Raw genomic sequence first — 23,553 nt, 5'->3', positions numbered from 1 at the left:
AACCTGCGACCGTAGCAGTCGCACGGTTCCGGACTGCGCGCCTAGAACCGCGAGACCACTAGGTTAAGTAGTGTGTAAGCTTAGGGACTGATGACCTTAGTAGGTAAGTCCCTTAAGATTTCACACACATCTGAACATCATCATCAGTATCATTCTACATGCATGCCTTAAGGATGGATACCTAGCTGAATATCCTGCACGGTCTGTAATTCCCATCGAGTTCGCCTTCGATTTTTATGGTGCGAAAGTTTGTGATCACTATGGCGCGCCATTTCTCGTTCAGTGTCCACGGTGCAAGTTAAAGCTTTGTTTTGAACCATTCTTGAACGTCGACGACGTCCATTTGGTGAAGTGTAATACATTTATCACATAGAAGTTTGATCTCTGCACATCCCGGGGAATCATTTTCTGTTCCCCTCCTGATGCACTTGGTGAGGCGTTAGCATCTAATATTTTGCCTGCCATAGCTGTTAATACAATGCTTTCAAATAACGCTTATTAAAGACTGAACTTGCGACCTCGCACTCTAGGGATTCATTGATAGTATCACTGAGGGGGAGAGAGTTTTCTCGTGGACTTTCCGTTGAGATTGCATAAAGGCGATACCACGCTTCTAGGGATAATATTAATTCATCGTCACTGAATCGTGGATTTTAGAACACAGCCACTGGATGAAAATCACGACGCATATAAATATAATTATTTGCGATGTTTGAAAGTTCTCATGTGACTGTGTGGATGATTTATCGAAAGCTTTTAATAAAGTGTAATGTAATGGAGAATAATTTCATTCCTCCTCACTCAGCGTTTGTAATTCTATATCCGCAACGTGTCAGGGCTGTCATTCGCAACACATTTCCGTTATGTGGATGTTGGGAAACAGGAGTAGGTTGTAATATACAGACTGAATCCCCTAAAACTTGCACCACAAATATTGCTGAAACGGAAAGTGCCATTGATATGCGGTTTTCACAGAATGGCTTGCTATTCTGGAGCTCATATTGTTAGCCAATCAACAGATTGTAATAATACTCACAGAGTATATTTTTTGTGCAAATACACTCTTTTTTAAACGTAACAATGACTATTGACATCAACACAATAAAAGAAGGGTATATTAAAATGTCAGTGATGTTTGTTGTAGGATCTGGTTCGAGTCGTTTGAGGTATCGTATTTTGAAAAGTTTCCACATCGACACTTGTTTCTGCCCTTCAATCAGCGTACTTGCTAGGAACGATGTTTTTCTGTTTGCTTACAGTGTGCTTGTGTGTTCCTTGAGTGCACGGAGTCTCGCTAGTCAGTTAGTGTGTAACAGACCAAACAGTCGGTCGTGAGTGTGCGATGGGTTTTACCAATGCAGAAAAAACCGACATGCTCATGGTGCATGGAGGGTGTAGGAAGAATGATATTCGTTGTTGTACGGTGTATGCGACAAGATATCCCAATGGACGTCAACCAACTCAGCAACAGTTTATCAACCTATTATACCAGTTACGTGAAAGTTGTAATGTAACACCTGGACGAAGTAATAAAAGAAAACAAGTGGCTACAGAAGAGGTGGAAATTAATGTTCTTGCTGCTGTTGCAGCTGATCCGCACGTTAGTTCCCGCGCAACCACACGAGGAAGTGGCTTGAGTTACGAAAGTGTCTTATAGATTCTCCATCGATATAGGTTCCATCCCGGGTTGCTATTCCCATACCGGGTGCCTCCCCAGGTGGCTAATAAGAGAATACCCATCAGATATGAAGGGTACCATGGAAATAAAATACTCTGGGCGGGCCAAAAATAGCACAGCAAATCCAGGCGCGTCGACATCGAGAGTCGGCGGCTTCCTGGTCAGCGTCTGTCCACCCAAGGATGCGGCTGCAAATGAATGCTCCAGAAACTAACAATCCCTGGTTCTAACCTCCCAGTGGAAGCACTTGACCAGGAAGGTTGCAAGCAACCATGACTCGTGCGAGGAATAACAAGAATACATCAGGTGGTAACCAATCCACCCGTCAACAAACGGCAACTAGGAACTCGTATTCTGGGGAACCTGAACTTACACTATCACAGAGAAAGTCGGAGTGCTCTGGAAAACTTTCACACAAAACATTTAAATTTCTTGGGTACTTCAATATAAACGCCGGCCGCAGTGGTCGAGCGGTTCTAGGCGCTTCAGTCCGGAACCACGCGGCTGCTACTGTCGCAGGTTCGAATCCTGCCTCGAGCATGGATGTGTGTAATGTCCTTAGGTTAGTCAGGTTTAAGTAGTTGTAAGTCTAGGGGACTGATGACCTCAGATGTTAAGTCCCATAGTGCGTGCTTAGAGCCATTTGAACCCTTGTTCAATATAAACACACTGATCCAACCAGGAAAACTGCACAGCCTAACATTAGAGGTCAACAAACAGAAGATAATGATACTTGCCCTGCAGGAAACCCGCGTTAAAACACAATGGATTATGGAGACTACCGTATCTTCAGGAGCTATACAGACAAACTGGTCGGCAACGGAGCTCCACTTTTTGATATGGCCTTCATGGTACACAAGAAGATAATCAGTTCAATTAGAGAATTCAATCCAATAAACAACAGGTTAACGACAATGTGCTTACAGTGTGCAAACAATGATCAATGTACATGCCCCCACAAACGGGGATATCAAAAAAGACCCCATATCGACAGAGAATTTCCTGGGCAACACTAGAGACAGGCCGCGCGGGATTAGCCGAGCGGTCTCAGGGGCTGCAGTCATAGACTGTGCGGCTGGTCCCGGCGGAGGTTGGAGTCCTCCCTCAGGCATGGGCGTGTGTGTTTGTCCTTAGGGTAATTTAGGTTAAGTAGTGTGTAAGCTTAGGGACTGATGACGTTAGCAGTTAAGTCCCATAAGATTTCACACACATTTGAACAGGGGCGGGCAGGAATCCTGCACGTGTGCGGTGCACTTGCACGCGTGCAGTTAACAGGTGTTCTGCGTGCACACAGGGGCAAGCTGGCCACCCGCTTCTCTCCCCTCCCCACTGGCCACCCGCTTATCTCCCCTCCCCACTATGCCTTTTGTCCGCTCCTTCCTCTGCAATGCGTTTTGTTTCCTAGCTTGCTTTATTGAAAGAAGGAATAAGGTTAGTAGGAGTGCTTGAAAGATATCGTGGTTTGAAAGAGTACCTATTACCTACGATACGTTTTATTTAATTATCATAGGTGGAGTGGAACATCATTTCTAGATACAGACAAAAGCAAACAGTTACTTAAATTTTCATCACTGATGTTTGCTCTTAACCGAGACTTACTAATTCAGCAAATGGTTTTCCAGCTCTCGCTATATTAAGCGCAATCTTATAACTTGCACGTACCGCTGGGCTATTATTGTTGTCGTCCTGAAAAATTGAAAACAGTGCTCCATAAAAAGTTAAATCAGTTAGATGAGAGGCATGACGAAAGAAAGTTGCAGATCTCTTGTGACCACAGCAACTACTACAGATTAATTTAGTATCGTCAGATCGCTGTTCTTAAGCTCAATCAATTTCCCCATCTGCTCGGAAGCCGACAATAAATTGTACTCGTCCTTGTGAAATTTGTTATAATGGCGTTCAACACTAAACTTCCGCTGACCAGCGAGAATACTGCCACATATTAAACATTTCTAATTTTCACGTTTTTGCATAAAGAAAAAATGATTCTCCCATTACATTTTAAAAGATAGCAAATCTCCACTTCTTCGTTTCCTTGTTTCACTCCGCATTTTCCGGTTCTTGAAATACAACGTTCACTACGTAGTGGTCGCTTCGCATCAACGTCAGCAGTTTAGCCTGACACTACTACACTACCGCAACGTGATGGCTGTCGCCACTGCCCCAGTCGACGATTGCACGTGAGCAGCACACGTGCAGCGCTGCGCGCTCATGAGCCGTGTGCAACGTTTGCCCGCCCCTGCATTTGAACATTTTGAACTACAGACAGTGATGGCCAAGATCCCCAAAGACGATAAAAAATTTTGTTAGGTGATTTTAACGCACAAATCGTCAGAGAATAACGTCATCAAAGAACTGTGGGAAGTTTCCGGTGCACAAATATACAAACAGAAATGGCATGAGACACATCGAACTATGCCAGCAGAATAACCTAAAGACTATGTCAACATCCCTCAGGAAACCTCCATGAAAACAGAAAACATGGAGGTCACCTATACAAGAAATGGGAGAATTGCAAATAGACCATGTAGCAATTTCCTACTCAGTTCAGAAAGGAGATCCATGACGTTCAAGTACTCAGAGGGGCCAATATTGATTTAGACCACTATATATCTCGAATCAAGATAAAATTTGCACCGAAGAAAATCCATCAGAAAACAACGCACATAGAGAAGTGTGACGCAAAAAAGATCAATGGAATTCAAAGTAAAACAGGAATGGGAAAAACAAGCAGCAAACACATGAGAAAATTCCATAGAAAGATCACACAAAAAGCAAAAGAACTAATACCAAGGAAAAATAACACTAAAGACCCTTGGTGGAACTCAGAGTGTGAAAAGGCACTAGAAATACGCAAACAGGCTTTACAGGACTACAATAGTAAAAAATCCCCAGAAAGCATATGTTGTTTCCAAGAATCAAGAAAACTGGCTGCAAAACTTACTAGGCAAACGAAGCGAAAGTACATGAAGGAGCAACTGAATGCTATAGAGATAAACTTCCGCAACCACACCATACGAGAGAATTCTACAGGACTTTCTCAAGGAAGATCTGCGGGTAAACACCTCAAAATTTGTCCTTCAGAAAACCAGATGGAAAACTAGCGCTAACTAACCAACAGAATCTTCAAGAACTGGCACGTCATTTCTCCGATCTCCTTAACTGCCCTGAAATGGCTCTGAGCACTATGGGACTCAACCGCTGTGGTCATTAGTCCCCTAGAACTTAGAACTACATAAACCTAACTAACCTAAGGACATCACACACATCCATGCCCGAGGCAGGATTCGAACCTGTGACCGTAGCAGTCGCACGGTTCCGGACTGCGCGCCTAGAACCGCGAGACCACCGCGGCCGGCTAACTGCCCTGGAACCTGTAACAAGATTTCCAATACAGAACTGTACCTCCACCCAACCGGAATCATCCCACCAACATATGAAGAATCAACAAAGACATAATTAAACTAAAAAACAACAGGACATCTGGTGAAGATGGCATCATTGCGGAATTACTAAATAACTTTGGACCAAAGTGTGGTGTCACCGCCAGACACCACTCTTGCTAGGTGGTAGCCTTTAAATCGGCCGCGGTCCATTAGTATACGTCGGACCCGCGTGTCGCCACTGTCAGTGATAGCAGACCGAGCGCCACCACACGGCAGGTCTAGAGAGACGTACTGGCACTCGCCCCAGTTGTACAGCCGACTTCGCAAGGAAAGGTTCACTGACAAATACGCTCTCATTTGCCGAGACGATAGTTAGCATAGCCTTCAGCTACATTTGCTACGACCTAGCAAGGCGCCGTATTCAATTGAGATTGAGATTCTATTAATGTATCATCAAGAGCGATGTTCTACAAATGTGGATTAAAGTTAAGTATTCCAGAAGCTACGTACTTTTCTTTATAGCATTCATTATGTATCCTGTTTCAGACCTTACGCCAGCCTGCGTGAGTTTAAGCGCGTGCCTTTCGGCTTCCTCTCATTGTGCCTAGGCTGTCTTGTCTAGACACAACATTTTTGGCGACGAGTCTCAAAAGAGGATTTAGCGTTCGTATTGCCCTAATTTACTTGTGTCATGGCTTCGCCACAATCTCCAGATGTACTGTCCGAATTTTATCGCTTGCAGAATCAGCAGACGCAGGCGTTATTGGATGCCCTTGGACAGCTCGTCCAGGGTCAACGTGCAATGCAAACAGATGCGGCAGCCGCCGCTCCACCGCTACCGCAGCCACAAAACGCAGTTGCACCACCTTTTCGTCATTTCGATGCGGCAATGGAAAGCTGGACGGAGTGGTCACGCCAATTTGGATTCCATCTCGCCGCCTACAGAATTCAAGGTAACGAGCGGCAGCCTCACTTATTGGCGTGTGTAGGGGTGCAGACGTACCGTGTGATAGTGAAATTATTTCCCCGCCGCGACGTAGCAACTCTGTCCTACGAAGAAATTTTGTCTGCTTTAGATGCATATTTCAAGGAATCAGTCAATGTAGTTGCAATAAGGTATACTTTCTTTCGTACAAAACGTACGGCCAGTCAAACTAATCGGGAGTGGGTTGCAACTTTGCAAGGCCTTACTGGGGATTGTGCTTTTGAGTGTGAATGTGGACTCCCTTATTCGGATACTATGGTACGTGATGCAATTGCACAGAACGTTTCTGATGTTCGTACAAGGGAGCAAATTTTGAAACTAGTCAATCTCTCCCTTCAACAAGTGATCGACATATTGGATAGGCAAGACACGCTTGACTTTGCTCAGGAATCATTTGCAACTTCGTCAGCCGTGTGTCACGTTAACCGGCCCGCCGGGCGAGTTGCACAGAACGGTAAACAGCCCTCGCGCTCGTCCGCGCAGCTGCCGCCACGATCTCAACCACGTGTCCCGCGGCAGCAAGCAAATGCAGTGAAATCATGCCCGCGGTGTGCTACTAGACATTCGCGTGAGAATTGCCCGTCACGCCAAGCTATTTGCTTTTTCTGTAATAAAATAGGACATGTTCAGAGTGTTTGCCAGAAAAAGCTCAGATCGGACACTAACAACCATTCCAGGCCCTTTGCTTCATGCTGGAATCGGAATCGAACTAAGAATACTCAGGCTCGTGAACCTTCGCCCATGGACCTTCATGTAGTTAATTCCACTCTGCCCAGTGCCACTCTCTCTAACAGTGACCGTGTTTGTCCCACAAAAAGTGTGCGTCGACGTCGCCGGAAATCACGTCAATTCGCAAGTGATTCTGTACCAGTGTCTGTTCATGTTGCACGAGACAGTCGCGCTTGTCGTCAGCAGGACAATAAACTTTTTGTAGACTTGGACATTCATGGCAACGTGATCCCATTCCAGCGCGATACCGGAGCTGCAGTTTCATTGATCAATAACGACACGTACAAACAACTGGGCACACCTCCGTTGCGTGCCGCAAATGTTAAGTTAAATAGTTATTCAGGTCAGAATATCCCTGTGTTAGGACAGTGCAGCCTTCTTGCAACATACAAGGGACAAACAAAACTTGTGTCATTTTACGTCCTTCGTTCTTCTTCTGCAGTGAACTTGTTTGGTTTAGATTTATTTCAGTTGTTTAACTTGTCTGTAGTAAATCAGGTCCTATCAGTGAACCGGACTGTGCCTTCAGCCAGTGTATCTCGTCTGTGTGAAGAGTTTGCAGACATTTTTGCACCGGGCCTAGGTTGCGCCACGAACTATGAAGCACATTTGGAACTGAAAGTAAACGCGCAACCGAAATTTTTCAGAGCGCGCAATGTTCCCCACGCATTGCGTGATGAGGTCGCAAGAACATTCCACGATTTGGAATCGCAAGGTGTAATTGAACATGTGCAGGCTTCTCTCTGGGCCTCACCCTTAGTAATTTTGCCAAAACCTTCCGGAAAATTGAGACTTCGTGTGGACTTCAAGGCAACAGTGAATCCACAACTAGTGATTGCAACTTTTCCTTTACCCAGCCCAGAAGATCTTTTTGACAAACTGTGCCCGGGTAAATATTTTTCGAAGTTGGACCTAGCAGATGCATACTTGCAAATACCAGTGGACGACGAATCCCAGCGCGTCTTGGTGGTTAACACGCATCTGGGTTTGTACCGATTCAAACGACTGCCATTCGGGTGTGCATCCGCCCCAGCATTGTTTCAGCAATATTTACAAACTGTTTGTGCGTCGGTCCCTACTGCAGCAAACTATCTGGACGATATTGTGATCTCCGGAAAGACAGAAGAAGAACATTTAGCCAACCTCCGAACATTATTTCAGGTCTTGCGACAAAATGGTCTTCGCTTGCGGAAGGACAAATGTGTGTTTTTTGCTCGCGACTTACCCTATCTGGGACATGTAATCAATGCCCAAGGCAAACATCCTAGTCCAGAGCACCTCCGTGCCATACAAGACTTGCCTTTGCCGCAGAATTTGAAGCAGCTACAGAGTGTGTTGGGAAAAATTAACTATTATCATTGCTATGTTCCCCATGCCTCTTCCATTTCAGCTCCGCTTCATCACTTACGCCGTAAAGGTGTTCCGTTCGTCTGGACGACGGAATGCGAACGCGCCTTTCGCCAGTTGAAATCGGCGTTGCTTTCAAATACTTGCCTTACGCCATTCGATCCCTAGAAACCCCTTTTGTTGATGGTAGATGCATCGGATTTCGGGATCGGTGCTGTGCTTGGGCACAAAGATGGATCGCATGATCGCCCTATTTCCTTTTCGTCCAAACTGCTCTCGTCTGCGCAAAGAAATTATTCACAGATCGAGAAAGAAGCTTTGGCTCTCGTATTTGGTGTTACTAAGTTCCATGATTTCTTGTATGGTCGTCACTTTACCATCATCACAGACCACAAACCCTTGACGTCGCTTTTTCATCCGAACAAGCCGGTACCTCCACGTACAGCGCAGAAATTCATTCGCTGGTCTATTTTCCTCTCGCAGTACCGCTACGATATCTTGTATCGGTCCACTGCTAAGCACGGAAACGCCGATGCGTTGTCACGTTTGCCTGTTGCTGAGGATAGAGCATTCGATTCTTCCGAACTTGCTTGCATGTTCATTGATGCAGAAACCGATGACGTGGTCGAATCGTTTCCGATTGATTTTCGTCGTGTTGCTACAGCCACAGCTGCTGACCCTGTCCTTGCTACGGTTTTGCGTTTTGTTGCTACGCAATGGCCCTTGTCAAAATCACGGATCGAGGATCCGTTGGTTCGCCGATTTTTTGCTCACAAGGAGAGACTTTTTGTATGACGTGGTGTTTTGCTGTTGCGTTCTGATAATGATCAGTCCCGGGTCGTGGTCCCACGTTCGTTACAGTCCTCTGTCTTACGGCTTCTCCACCAAGGACATTGGGGTATAGTGCGAACGAAACAACTTGCTCGTCAGCACTGTACTTGGTTCAGAATCGATGCTGCGATTACGAAAATGTGCTCTTTTGCATGGCGTGTGCCGAACAACAATCCGCACCACCGCGGAAATTCTTTGCATGGCCAAAAGCCACTTCTCCTTGGCAACGCTTACACATCGATTTTGCTGGTCCATTCTGGAATGCTCGATGGTTGGTTGTGGTCAATTCCTTCAGTAATTTTCCTTTTGTTGTACGGATGTCTTCCACGACGTCATCTGCCACCATCCAAGCGTTATCTGCTATCTTTTGCATTGAAGGTCTTCCACAGACTATTGTTTCCGACAATGGCCCACAATTCATGTCCTCAGAATTTCAGTCGTTCTGCAAGGCCAATGGTATTCAACATCTGACATCCGCGCCGTTTTCACCTCAGTCAAACGGTGCTGCTGAACGATTGGTCCGGACTTTCAAGTCACAGATGTTGAAGTTGAAAGAGTCGCATTCTCGGGAGGACGCGTTGTTGCTCTTCTTGTCTTCGTATCGCTCTCAGCCCCGAGATGGTCGCTCGCCGGCTGAGTTGCTCCACGGTCGTCCTCATCGAACCTTGATGTCTTTGCTGCATCCGCCGCATCAGGTTCCTGTGCAGCGGCAGCCACCTGCTTTTGCTCCAGGCGACGTTGTATACTATCGCAACTATCGCGGTTCACGGCGTTGGCTCGCAGGGCGCATTCTTCGCTGCCTCGACCACGCTATGTATCTGGTTTTGGGGGCCTCTGGTGAGGTGCGTCGGCATCTCAATCAGCTGCGCCTCTGTCGTCGCACGGGTTCTGCCGCTCCCCGTCTGCTTTCAGCGACGGTGCCGTCCGGTCAGCGCCCTGGGGACCCATCTACTGGCTCGCCTCATCCCCAGGTGTTACCGACGCTGCCTTCCATTTTGCCCCATGGCGACGCGCCGCCGCCGCCGCCGCCGCCGCCGCCTGTTCTCCCGCCGGCGACGCCCGCAGTGGACGCTTCGCTGCAGCCGCCGGGCGCCTCCCTGGGTCACGCGCCGCCGATCGCTTTCCGTGACCAGCTATCCTCCGACATGGACCTCTTGCCCGCTCCGGACCAGATGTCGTCTTCGCCCGTCGGGTACCCCGACGCGATGGAGGTCGACCCATCGGCCCCTCCTGTCTCTCTACGGGCGCATACACCGCATGTTGACGTGCACCCTGGACTAGGTTTTCAGGCGTTTCCTAGCTCCCCTCGGACCGTATGGCCGGGTGCGGGTGGCACAGCCTCGCCTGTTGTTAGCCTCCCCACCTCGTCGCATACGTCAACCGATTTGCGGGGGAGGAATGTGGTGTCACCGCCAGACACCACTCTTGCTAGGTGGTAGCCTTTAAATCGGCCGCGGTCCATTAGTATACGTCGGACCCGCGTGTCGCCACTGTCAGTGATAGCAGACCAAGCGCCACCACACGGCAGGTCTAGAGAGACGTACTGGCACTCGCCCCAGTTGTACAGCCGACTTCGCAAGGAAAGGTTCACTGACAAATACGCTCTCATTTGCCGAGACGATAGTTAGCATAGCCTTCAGCTACATTTGCTACGACCTAGCAAGGCGCCGTATTCAATTGATATTGAGATTCTATTAATGTATCATCAAGAGCGATGTTCTACAAATGTGGATTAAAGTTAAGTATTCCAGAAGCTACGTACTTTTCTTTATAGCATTCATTACGTATCCTGTTTCAGACCTTACGCCAGCCTGCGTGAGTTTAAGCGCGTGCCTTTCGGCTTTCTCTCATTGTGCCTAGGATGTCTTGTCTAGACACAACACAAAGTCACTAAAGGAGCTTACGCAAATAATCTCCACCATCTGGCAAACAAAAAAAAAATTGCTTACGACTGGAAATGTGCAATTACCCATTCATTTTTTGTATCGTCTTCTGTGCGGTCTATGGGCACATCATCAGGCTATCACCAAAAAGACGCACCAAAATAATTCTAACGCGCATAAAAGGGGTCAAATCAACAATACCATGGATCACACAAGTCACACTGGATCTAGAAGCAGAAAAAATCGATCCAATAGAAATCGAAGACAGAAACGTATACATGGGCAAGATACACAAGTGAAATGTGAGGTCAGAGAACGAAGTCTCAAAGAAACCAGAGACAATGTGGACTGAAGATTGAAAGAGACTCCATGGAGAAAATTGAGAGAATCGTGGAAGACCTGAAGGAACACTCAAATGAGGCAGAATGCTTTCGTGATCCTACAGGGTCTCGACGCAAATAATATGCAGGGTGTTCCATTTATCTTGACCACCCTAAATAACTGTTTGTCCAGATGCAAATTACAAAATGTTTCAAGCAAATGTTATTTAGCCGTCAGGGGGACATCAATCAGCATGATTTCCTTCGTTGTAGCTTTGTGTTTTACAAAGATATGAACAGCGGTATGACTACTTTAAATGGCACCCTGTATTTTTTATTCTGCAATTCATTTCCTCTCCTAAAGTCATATTCAAAAATGTATCACAGTGTGCCATTCATTGAAACACAACGTTGGCTATGGATATTATATCTCAGACACAGTCCCTTGGACTGTTCAGAGATGTCACTAAAGAAGCCCAAAGTTGTAAACAACCATACATGAGCAGCGCCTGTTAGACCGACTGGGTCCGACAGCCGATCAGTTCCAGTCATTCCACCAGGAAAGAGGTACACGGCTCGTGTTGTCTGTAGTTCAGCCGTGCCTAGATGGTCAGTACCACGGTTTAATAGCGTCCGCATTGCTATTATGTGCCAGGAAGGGCTCTCAACAAGGAAAGTGTCCAGGCATCTCGGAGTGAACCAAAGCGATGCTGTTCGGATATGGAAGAATACAGAGAGACAGGAACTGTCAATGACATGCCTCGCTTAGGCCGCCCAAGGGCTACTACTGCAGTGGATGACCGCTACCTACGGATTATGGCTCGGAGAAACCCTGACAGCAACACCACCGTGTTGAATAATGCTTTTCGTGCAGCCACAAGACGTCGTGTTACGACCCAAACTGCGCGAAATAGGCTGCATGATGCGCAACTTCACTCCCGACGTCCATGGCGAGGTCCATCTTTGCAACCACGACACCATACAGCGCGGTACAGATGGGCCCAACAACATGCCGAATGGACCGTTCATGATTGGCATCACGTTCTCTTCACCGATGAGTGTCGCATATGCCTTCAACCACACAATCGTCGGAGACGTGTTCGGAGGCAACCCGGTTAGGGTCAACGCCTTAGACACACTGTCCAGCGGGTGCAGCAAGGTGGAGGTTCCCTGCTGTTTCGGGGTGGCATTATGTGGGGCCGATGTACCCTGCTGGTGGTCATGGAAGGCACCGTAACGACTGTACGATACGTGAATGCCATCCTCCGACAAATAGCGCAGCCATATCGGCAGCATATTGGCGAGGCATTCGTGTTCATGGACGACAATTCGCGCCCCCATCGTGCACATCTCGTGAATGACTTCTTTCAGGATAACGACACCGCTTGACTAGAGTGGTCAGCATATTCTCCAGATATGAACCCTACCAAATATGTCTGGAATAGATTGAAAAGGGCTGGTTATGGACGACGTGACCCACCAACCACTATGAGGGATCCACGCCGAATCGCCGCTGAGGAGTGGGACAATCTGGACCAATAGTGCCTTGATGAACTTGTGGATAATGTGCGACGACGAACAGAGGCATGCATCAATGTAAGAGGACGTGCTACTGGGTATGAGACGAACGGGTGTGTACAGCAGTCTGGACCACCACTTCTGAATGTCTCGCTGTATGATTTTACAACATAGAATGTGTGTTTTTCATGGGCAATTAAAAGGTGGAAATGATGTTTATGTTGATCTATATTCCAATTTTCTGTACATGTTCCGGAACTCTCGCAACCGAGGTGATGCAAAACTTTTTTTGATGTGTGTATATGTCCAACAAGAGCTGCGTGGAAACGATTATGAGAATAGTGTTTACTTTTGTACATTGGCATTATAACAGCATACTCCACATGTATCATGTATCTGCCGGCCGATGTGGCTTAGCGGTTCTAGGCGCTTCAGTCTGGAACCGCGCGACCGCTACGGTCGCAGGTTCGAATCCTTCCTCCGGCATGGTTGTGTGTGATGTCCTCAGGTTATTTACGTTTAAGTAGTTCTAAGTTATAGGGGACTGACGACCTCAGATGTTGAGTCCTATAGTGCTCAGAGCGATTTGAACCATATCATGTATCTTGTATAGCGATGAAGCCACATTTACCAATCATGGCCAGGTAAACCGCCGAAACATGCACTATTAGTCTGTTGACATTTACCGTTGGCTTCGTCAGGTGGAACGTCAGTGTCCACGGAATGCAAACATATGGTGTGGGATAGTCAACCATCACCTCATAGGCCCGTGTTTCATAGAAGGTACACTGAACGTGCAAAAATATAGCAGCCTCCTAACAGACCATCTTCCACGGATACTAGAAGACTTTCCTCCGCATACTAAGAGGAACCTGTGGTACCAACATGATAGCTGACCAACCCATAGAACATGAAGTACTACAGCATGTCTCCACGAAATGTTTCCAAATCGTTGGACTGGACGCAGAAGACCTGTACCAAGGCTGGCCCGATCTCTCGATGTGACACTGTCTATAAGGTGATACCAACTACACCCGATGATATGCACTGGTATATTACTGCAGCCTGCTCTGACATCTCCGGTGAAATGCTAGTATGTGTGCAGCAGTCATTCCATACCAGACTGGAAGCGTTTATTGCCGCTGGCGGCGGTAGTTTTGGACACAACCTGAGATGGTCAATTGTCTCGTTACTTGTCAGAATCCACGTAAATAGTGTATACACTTGCGTTGTCCTTTAGTGTGTGCCACCACAAGTTTTGTACTATTGTCAGTGCGAGAACTTTTCAAAATACGATATCTCGTAAACGACTCGCTCTAGAATCCTACAACACACCACAGACATTCTAATTTAATCTGCTTTTAGTCTGTTAGTGTCAACAGGCATTGTTCTGTTTAAAAAGGTTTATGTTTGCAGAAAAACTACACTTTCTAAGTATTATTACAGTCTGTTTATTGGTTAAACATACGAGTCCCTGTCTACCAATCCGCTCTGCGAAAACTACACATCAATAGCACTTTCCGTTTCAGCAATGTTTGCGGGGCAAGTTTTAGCGGTTTGAGGCTGCATAATTACGCTTGTTCTGCCTCTGGTATTGTTTGGACTAGTCGATAATGCAAATATAGTGCATGATGTTCCAGGCGTTCCTAGTAACATAATTAAAAATGCAAGCAAGTTTAATCACAGTCGACAAGCTTTTGCAGGGCGCGTCACCGAGGATAATCTGGATGTGTTCGCAAAATCATGCCCGGCAGAGCGAGGCAGTGCTTACAAAAAGATTCTCTCTCTCTGTCTGTCTGCGTACAAGCGCTGTCAGACGTCAGGGGAATAGTCTGCATATGAGTTAGCAAAAATCTTGCGACGCTACGCTTGCAGAAAAATCACGACGTGTATGTGCGGCAAGGCCATGGGTAAAATATATTTGAAGCCGAGATGTATTAAGAATGACAGCCCTGACATGAAGTGGACAAAGGATCAGACCACCTTCACATATATATATATATATATATATATATATATATATATATATATATATATATATATATATATATATATATATATATATATATTCGATTCCCGGCAGGGTCAGGGATTTTCTCTGCCTCGTGATGACTAGGTGTTGTGTGATGTCCTCAGGTTAGTTAGGTTTAAATAGTTCTAGGGGACTGATGACCGTAGATGTTAAGTACCGTAGTGCTCGGAGAAATTTTGAACATCACATTTTTTACCTATTACTGTATAAGGACCCTGTCACTAAAGATTGCTGGTGTTTTGTTGGAGTGTCCCAAAGAAACGCTGACAATCCTTAGGGACAGGTTCCCTATACATGAAGAAGTGTAATATGTCTTCTAAACATGGCCTCTAAAATGCGTATTTGAAGAGGTAAGATCACTAACATATCTCTTCTACGGTAAGGTCTTTGCTTTCCGTATTTAGGGGAGAGAAAGTATTGACAAAAACAGGAAAAAAAGTGTCATAAATATGGGGTTTAAAATACATAATTTAAGACCTATGCGCACTTGTTCATCTTCACTAGTGATCAATATACCTCTTCCGCTGAACAGCTCCTCATATCTTTTAAGGTTTTATAGACTTTTTTGTCTTGTTTTGGTGTAAGGAACTTGTCCCTAAGGTTTGTCGGTATTTTTCGGTACGTGCATTATATAAAATTTGGCGCATATAGTAATAATGTTTCGTGGGTTCTAGGCAATGTGATTAACAATGTGCACAAGTTTAACTCATGTGCGACGCCACAGACACTGGCGAAAACTCCCGCGCCAACGGCGCGTAGCGTTAGTGCGGCGCTGATGTCCTCGTCGACACTAAAACATGTGTCTCGGCTCTGGTGCAAAGGTTTCACACAGCTTATTCTCGATGCAAAATGTGTCGTTCTCCGTCTGCTGATATTATTTCGGCGTCACCTATATCTCATATTTCCCATAGCTCGACATGAGTATAATTTTTGTTTTTAAAAATTTTATTACAAAAATTAATCAGTGGGTCCATTCATAACAGAGCATTCATTGGTCTCGAGTGATTCGTACTGAATGAGGTAGCTCGATTCATACTGAACGACCTCCGCATCACCGTCGCTCCCCTACTCTCCCCTACCCACCCCTCCCCTCTCACCATTCCTTGTGTGACCTTGCCACGTGCGGAAACTGGCCTTCAGTGTGACAAGCAAAAGTATAATATGACACCGCCCAAAATCTGCTGACGGATCATGAATCAGCAATTTCGGCGAATATGTCGACTGCCCAAAATAGGATTTCAGAATGTAAAAGAAATATCATTTTACAATCATACAATATCGTTGCAAAAGTTTTAAAATGCAGCATAGTGTATCGTTTCATCCCTGGTATGAAATATGAAATATTGACACATAAAGCATCTACAGTTACAAATCTGTTGATTTCCTTTTTTAAACAGTCGAAACACAGTCATTTCTGTATTTACAACTCGTGTTCATCTAAAATATGCACCTCGCGTCTGCCACAAAGGTTCCACACAGTTTACGTAAAATGAGTCGTTCTATGTCTGCTGATACTCTTACGGCGCATTCTATATTAAATATTTTTCACAGATCGAGATTTGTATTCCATATCGTGCCTTTTTCTGGGAATACCCGACTGCGGTCGCACTTTTGAAACATCCTCCTCGCGGATCATTTTCCAGAGAGCTATCGCCACGTTTGACGTCAACTGTACATAACCTAGCTCTTAAAAATACAGAAGCAAAATACGAGGGCGGGCTGACAATAATGCCTCGGTATTTTTACTCTATTCTAAATATCGGTTGTGGAGTTACACTACTGGCCAATAAAATTGCTACGCCACGAAGATGACGTGCAACAGACGCGAAATTTAACAGACAGGAAGAAGATGCTATGATATGCTTTTCAGAGCATTCACACAAGGTTGGCGCCGGTGGCGACACCTACAACGTGCTGATATGAGGAAAGTTTCCAACCGATTTCCCAAACACAAACAGCAGTTGACCGGCGTTGCCTGGTGAAACGTTGTTGTGATGCCTCGTGTAAGGAGGAGAAAGGCGTACCATCACGTTTCCGACTTTGATAAAGGTCGGATTGTAGCCTATCGCGATTGCGGTTTACCGTATCGTGACATTGCTGCTCGCGTTGGTCGAGATCCAATGATTGTTAGCAGAATATGGAATCGGTGGGTTCAGGAGGGTAATACGGAACGCCGTGCTGGATCCCAACGGCCTCGTATCACTAGCACTCCAGATGACAGGCATCTTATCCGCATAACTGTATCGGATCGTGTAGCCACGTCTCGATCCCTGAGTCAACAGATGGGGACGTATGCAAGACAACAACCATCTGCACGAACAGTTCGACGACGTTTGCAGCAGCATGGACTATCAGCTCGGAGACCATGGCTGCGGTTACCCTGCATCACAGACAGGAGCTCCTGCGATGGTGTACTCAACGACGAACCTGGGTGCACGAATGGCAAAACGTCATTTATTCGGATGAATCCAGGTTCTGTTTACAGCATCATGACGGTCGCATCCGTGTTTGGCGACATCGCGGTGAACGCACATTAGAAGCGTGTATTCGTCATCGCCATACAGGCGTATCACCCGGCGTGATGGTATGGGGTGCCATTGGTTACACGTCTCGGTCACCTCTTCTTCGCATTGACGGCACTTTGAACAGTGGACGTTACATTTCAGATGTGTTACGACCCGTGGCTCTACCGTTTATTCGATCCCTGCGAAACCCTACATTTCAGCAGGATAATGCACGACCGCATGGTGCAGGTCCTGTACGGGCCTTTCTGGACACAGAAAATGTTCGACTGCTACCCTGGCGAGCACACTCTCCAGATCTCTCTCTAATTGAAAACGTATGATCAATGGTGGCCGAGCAACTGGCTCGCCACAATACGGCTGCAAGCTGCAACCCTCCGCCGTTAGAGGGCTCCATATTGTAGAATGTAACCTGGCCTTTTGTAACGAGCTATGTTGGTGCGTTAGAAACAGCTCAGAAAACTGAAAGCAGCAGTTCGAAGAGTCCGTCCAGATCCTCTCCTTCAGCATGACAACTCCAGAACACACACGATCATTGTGACATCTGCAAAAATTCGACGCCTCGGGTTCACTGCCATCGGTCATCCTCCACCCCCTCCGATTTTAATATGCTTCCTAAATTTAAAGAACATCTTCGAGGACTCACTTTGAACGTGATGAAGCGACGTAAGCAGAGATGGGATTGTAGCTCTATCAACAAAATGGCCTCTCGTTCGGAGAAATGTTCTCATCGCCAGAGTGACTCCGTTGAAAAATAAAGATGCAGACATAAAAACTAAAGATATAGAATGTTAATAAAGTTTGTTTTATTTAAAAAGCTTTATGCGTTTTCACATAAAATATTCGGAGGTATCACATTTCAGCACGCCGTCGTAGTAACAAAAATCAGCAACTTTGGATGAACTTCCTCTGATGATAATCCATCTGAAATAAAAGAGTTTATAAATATAGTTCAGTTTATCCACTTGAGCGAATAGTATACAACAGGAATACTTTAAAAAGACGTATATAAAAATTTACGTAGATGATCAATTGAACACTTTACTTACATTATTACGTGACCACAATTCACCGCCCAAAATACAAAGGGCGTTCAATAATTAATGAAACACATTTTTTTAGTAAGCACGTTGGCTTTATTCACGATTCCAACACATCGTATTATTCCACAGTCTTTTGGTTACAAAACCCAGTTTCTCAACATTACCTCCGTTCAATGACACGGCCTTACGTCACCTTAGATGTTCAGATGTGTGTGAAAGCTTATGGGACTTAACTGCTAAGGTCATCAATCCCTAAGCTTACGCACTACTTAACCTAAATTACCCTAAGGACAAACACACACACCCATGCCCGAGGGAGGACTCGAACCTCCGCCGGGATCAGCCGCACAGTCCATGGCTGCAGCGCCAAGACCGCTCGGCTAATCCCGCGCTACGTCACCTTACCGGGAGGCCCTGTATGCCAGCATGGTACTTCTCTACTGGTCAATGTCGGAGCCAACGCATTGGTGCATCAATAACCTCCTCATCATCCACGTACGGCTTCCTGCAGAGTGCAGACCTCATTGGGCTAAACGGATGAAAGTCGGAAGGTGTGAGATCCTGGTTGTAGGGCGCACTGAGACTTGTTGGCGCGGAGGCGTGACACGATGGTGAATAGGAGCTACAGTGTTTGGATGTGCCCATGACCAAACCGTAAATGCAATCGCCAGATTTGTTGGTGTATCAACGCGGACTGTCCAACGGGTATAATCCAAACACAGCTATGTAACATGACGTCAGAAAAGTGGCCTTGGAAGGTCCTAACTGACAGGGAACGGAATCGTCTGTCATGCTTTATCAGTGGCAGTCAATTCTAAACCCGATAGGAATTGCTACTGACAGTGAACGTACGTCTTCAGTTGGCCACACAGCACAGAAAATGGACAGTATTTGACTGGAGACGTCTAGTGTGCTTGACTAGTCTCTATTTGCCGTCATTTAAAATCATTCGAGAGGTATAAAGTACCAACAGCCCAATGAGGCGTTTAACCCGCAGTGTGTGGAGAGTGTAGAGGAGACTGGAAATGGTTCTGCCATGCACTCGGAGTATTCTTAGTACCGCTGCATCAGCCTAGCCATTCATGTTACAATGTCTACATCTGTATCTACGTCTACATTACAACCCTGCAGTTCATAGGCAAGTGTTCGGCAGAGGGTTCACAGAACCACTACCAGACTATACAGGGTGTTACAAAAAGGTACGGCCAAACTTTCAGGAAACATTCCTCACACACAAAGAAAGAAAATATGTTATGTGGACATGTGTCCGGAAACGCGTACTTTCCATGTTAGAGCTCATTTTATTACTTCTCTTCAAATCACATTAATCGTGGAATGGAAACACACAGCAACAGAATGTACCAGTGTGACTTCAAACACTTTGTTACAGGAAATGTTCAGAATGTCCTCCGTTAGCGCGGATACGTGCATCCACCCTCCGTCTCATGGAATCCCTGATGCGCTGATGCAGCCCTGGAGAATGGCGTATTGTATCACAGCCGTCCACAATACGAGCACGAAGAGTCTCTACATTTGGTACCGGGGTTGCGTAGACAAGAGCTTTCCAATGCCCCCATAAATGAAAGTCAAGAGCGTTGAGGTCAGGTGAGCGTGGAGGCCATGGAATTGGTCCGCCTCTACCAATCCATCGGTCACCGAATCTGTTGTTGAGAAGCATACGAACACTTCGGCTGAAATGTGCAGGAGCTCCATCGTGCATGAACCACATGTGTGTCGTACTTGTAAAGGCACATGTTCTAGCAGCACAGGTAGAGTATCCCGTATGAAATCATGATAACGTGCTCCATTGAGCGTAGGTGGAAGCGTAGGTGACGAAACTAAAATGAGCTCTAACATGGAAATTAAGCGTTTCCGGACACATGTCCACATAACATCTTTTCTTTATTTGCATGTGAGGAATGTTTCCTGAAAGTTTGGCCGTACCTTTTTGTAACACCCTGTATATCGGCCATTCACTCTCGAATAGCATGCGGAAAAAATGAGCATATAAATCTTTCCTTGCGAACTTTGATTTCACATATTTTATTGTAATGTTAATTTCTGTCTATGTAGGCGGGTGTCGATGAAGTGCGAGGGTTGGAACTTAAATAGGGACAACTATTTATTCGCAACCGATACAAAAGAGTTACATGTTTGCACCTGTTACTGCCTTTCAAAGTAGTTACCGGCGTTGTGTAGAACCCGTTGCCAGCAATGTGGAAGGCGCAGTATACCGTTATCAGAGCCTGTTCTGTTGATGGTGCGAATGGAGCGGCCTACTTCCTGTCGAATCTCTGGAACAGTTCTGAAGCGAATGCCACGAAGTGGTTCCTTCACTTTCGGAATCAAATCAAAGTCACATACACTTAAGTCCAGGGAGTATGGTGGATGATGTAGTACTTCCCATTCCCGTCGACCGAACAGAGCAGCCACAGCTTGCGCTGTATGCGCGGGGTAGCCGTGCGGTCTTACGCGCCTTGCCACGGTTAGCGCGGCTCCCCCCGTCGGAGGTTCGAGTCTTCCCTTGGGCAGGGGTGTTTGTGTTGTCCTTAGTGTATGTTAGTTTAAGTTAGATTAAGTAGTGTGTAAGCCTAGGGACCGATGACCTCAGCAGTTTGCTCCCACACGAACTTAGCACAAATTTCCAATTTCGCTGTATGCGCCCGCGCATTGTCGTGCAAAATGATGGGTGGGTTGCGCAGAAAGTGTCACCGCTGTAATGAGTTAGGAGTGAAACACCCCCTTAGAAAAATTTATGAACTACAGTGCTGATAAACCTCTTACGTCATTTGATTTTCAAACAGCTGAGCAGAACTGAACGTTCTCAGACATACTCTCTTTACTTATTCTGATCAACACTAAACTGACACACAATATTTTTTAGTGCAACGCGATCTGACTTTCAATAATCCCTACAAAAGTATGGCCCTCACTAACAATTACCTATACCTTTCATGAATCACTTACCTCACAAAAATCTTCGTTACTCCAACTACTGCAATACAGCGAGTGCCAATACTGTCAGCTAAATAAAAGATTCTAACTACTGAAGGCACTAACTACTGATAGGCATAGTTAGCAAATGAAAGATTTTGATAGAGAACAAACAATGTACTTACCTTAATAATGTTCAAATGTCATATATATATATATATATATATATATATATATATATATATATATATATATATATATCAGTTCATGATGTACAGTATTACAAATTTACTCTTTCTGATATACACACGTCCAGATCGTCCGCTCTCAAAATTCTGTCATCTCTCTCCACATCCACCACTGCTGGCGGCTCATCTCCAACTGCGCAACGCTACGCGCTGTTCATATCCAACTGCCCAACACTACAATAGCAAATATTCCAACAATGCAAACAGCACAGTCAGTGATTGTCATATAGAGCGCTATGTGGCGTTACCAACATAAAAACTTAAACAGCCTACTTACAGGAGAATCACCATAACTTTAGACCGCTCCATTGAGACCATCAATAGAACAGGCTCTGCTAACGGTATACTACGCCTTCCACATCGCTGGCAACGGGTCCTACACAACGCTGGTGACTACTTTGAAGGACAGTAACAGGTGCAAACATATAACTCTTTTGTATCGGTTGTGAATAAATAGTTGCCACTATTTAAGTTCCAACCCTCGTATTTTCACTTTCAGAGGAGAAATCTGGCGTCTGAAATCATGTGAAAAATTCTCGCCAGAACGAGTGACGCCTATGTTTCAATGACCTCTACCCCAACTCGCGGATCATATTCGTCACACTCTCCCCTACGTTTCGCGATAATACGAGGGCATGCTGAAAAGTAATGTCTCGAGATGTTTTGTATGAAAACTCTTTGAGCTTAATAAGTAATACAAACATTATTAACAATCCATATCTTTAATCTTCATGTCTACATATTTATTTCTCATCATAGTTACCCTGTTGACGAACACATATCTCCCAACAAGAAACGAGTTTGTTTCTATCGGCACTGTAGAGTATTTGACTTTGTTTACGGAGCCACTACCTCACCTGTGCTTGCACCGCTTCAAGTGAAGTCCTCGAAGGTGGTCTTCAAGTTTTGGAAAAAGAAGAAAATTGGATGGTGCCAAGTCCGGACCGTATGGGCGATGGTCGACGGCAGTGAACCCAAGGCATCGGGCTGTTGCAGATGTCGCATCGCTGGGGTATGGTCTGGCAAAGCAATGCTGAAGGAAAGGGTGCTCCATATGGGGACAAACTCTTCGAGTTCGATATTCGATTACACTATGCTGTTTCTCATGCACTTAAATACGAGGAGCGTTCAGTAAGCAATGCAACACACTTTTTTCTGAATGAATGTTGGTTTTGTTCAGGATTCCAATACACTACATCTTTCCCCACTCTTTTCTCTGCAAAACCCTACTTTTGAACATAATCGCCATTCAGTGCGACAATCTGATGCCACCTTCCTGCTAGGGTCTGTATGCCCCCTCTGTTGGTCGATGTCGGAGCCAATGTCTTGTTGCACAATAAATAACCTCTCCATCAGAATGAGATTTTCACTCTGCAGCGGAGTGAGCGCTGATATGAAACTTCCTGGCAGATTAAAACTGTGTGCCCGACCGAGACTCGAACTCGGGACCTTTGCCTTTCGCGGGCAAGTGCTCTACCGACTGAGCTACCGAAGCACGACTCACGGCCGGTACTCACAGCTTTACTTCTGCCAGTATCTCGTCTCCTACCTTCCAAACTTTACAGAAGCTCTCCCGCGAACCTTGCAGAACTAGCACTCCTGAAAGAAAGGATATTGCGGCTTAGCCACAGCCTGGTGGATGTTTCCAGAATGAGATTTTCACTCTGCAGCGGAGTGAGCGCTGATATGAAACTTCCTTTCTCGGTCGGGCACACAGTTTTAATCTGCCAGGAAGTTACATATCAGCGCTCACTCCGCTGCAGAGTGAAAATCTCATTCTGGAAACATCCCCTAGGCTGTGGCTAAGCCATGTCTCCGCAATATCCTTTCTTTCAGGAGTGCTGGTTCTGCAAGGTTCGCGGGAGAGCTTCTGTAAAGTTTGGAAGGTAGGAGACGAGGTACTGGCAGAAGTAAAGCTGTGAGTACCGGGCATGAGTCGTCTTTCGGTAGCTCAGTTGGTAGAGCACTTGCCCGCGAAAGGCAAAGGTCCCGAGTTCGAGTCTCGGTCGGGTACACAGTTTTAATCTGCCAGGAAGTTTCAATCTCTCCATCATCCATGTACTGCTGCCCGCGCAGAACGTTCTTCATTAATCCAAA

The sequence above is a fragment of the Schistocerca nitens genome, chromosome 3 (genome assembly GCF_023898315.1).
Source record: "Schistocerca nitens isolate TAMUIC-IGC-003100 chromosome 3, iqSchNite1.1, whole genome shotgun sequence".
Taxonomy (NCBI): domain Eukaryota; kingdom Metazoa; phylum Arthropoda; class Insecta; order Orthoptera; family Acrididae; genus Schistocerca; species Schistocerca nitens.
The sequence above is the reverse complement of the archived record's forward strand: the minus strand, read 5'-3'. Positions refer to the sequence as shown.